The sequence below is a fragment of the Fukomys damarensis genome, unplaced genomic scaffold (assembly GCF_012274545.1).
Source record: "Fukomys damarensis isolate Sample0158 unplaced genomic scaffold, DMR_v1.0_HiC HiC_scaffold_2, whole genome shotgun sequence".
In the NCBI taxonomy this organism is placed as follows: domain Eukaryota; kingdom Metazoa; phylum Chordata; class Mammalia; order Rodentia; family Bathyergidae; genus Fukomys; species Fukomys damarensis.
In genome coordinates this window covers 47,659,651-47,660,199 of record NW_022900914.1, presented here as the reverse complement: position 1 = coordinate 47,660,199, position 549 = coordinate 47,659,651, and the positions used below count along the sequence as shown (strand labels likewise).

The 549-nt window shown below is 51.5% G+C and overlaps 1 protein-coding gene across 1 annotated transcript in view; it reads left to right on the top strand.

Annotated features, from left to right (window-relative positions):
• LOC104852244 (cytochrome P450 26B1) overlaps positions 1–549 on the top strand; it is a 19,653-nt gene that overhangs the window by 1,534 nt on the left and 17,570 nt on the right. The gene's annotated exons all lie outside the window — the stretch shown is intronic.

The window sequence follows — 549 nt, the reverse complement described above, 5'->3', positions numbered from 1 at the left end:
CGCAGCCTGGGGCAGCCCAGGGGCGCTAGGCTCAGGCCTTTCCACTAGCTTCAATCTGGGAGCCTTCTCCCTCTACCTCCAAAGTTTTTGGGTTCATTGGAATTTTTGGATTCCGATTTTTTTTCCATCTAGGAATTTTTGGGGAATACTTTTAACAAACAGATCGCATTTTCTCTCTGCTAGCTCTCCGTTCCCCTTCAGCTTTTTTTCTTTCCCGTGCAGGGGAAAGGGTTTACGAGAGAGAGGCTCCTACTGGACAAAGTTTTCCAAAGTTTTCCACGTGTGATGGTTGCGGGGAGAGCAAATTCAACAGCTTGACTCTCGGCTTCATCTCACTGCCCCTCGAGCAGCCCCAGGGCTCGCTATAAAGGAACAAACAAACAAACAAACAAAGTTACACCTAGAGTCGCCTTGTGTCCCCTTTCTTTTCTTTTAGGCAGTCTTTTTCTCTCCTCCCTCTGCTCTCCCCTTGCAGCCTCTACTCCCCTGCCCTCGGCCCCTTCCTCTTCTGTTTCGGCTGGAGGTGCCAGGACCCCCGGCCGCAGCCTC